Below are 213 nucleotides of genomic sequence, written 5' to 3'. Positions count from 1 at the left end.
CTGCTGCTGCTGCTTCTGCTGCTGCTGCTGCTGCTGCTGGGCTTGTGGCCAGCAGCTAGCTGCTGCAGATAAGAGACAGTCTCTCCGCGGGTTTTGAGCTTCCCCGGGGGGCCCCACACTTCCTTGAGGGCCCCCAGGGCCCCCAGGGCCCCTTCTGCTGCTGCTTTGACTTCAGCAGCAGAAAGGCACTGCAGCGCGGGGGCCCAGCTGCAT

Source organism: Eimeria tenella, genomic scaffold, assembly GCF_000499545.2.
Source record: "Eimeria tenella Houghton genomic scaffold, Eth_scaff1950, whole genome shotgun sequence".
NCBI classification, from domain to species: domain Eukaryota; phylum Apicomplexa; class Conoidasida; order Eucoccidiorida; family Eimeriidae; genus Eimeria; species Eimeria tenella.
The sequence above is the reverse complement of the archived record's forward strand: the minus strand, read 5'-3'. Positions refer to the sequence as shown.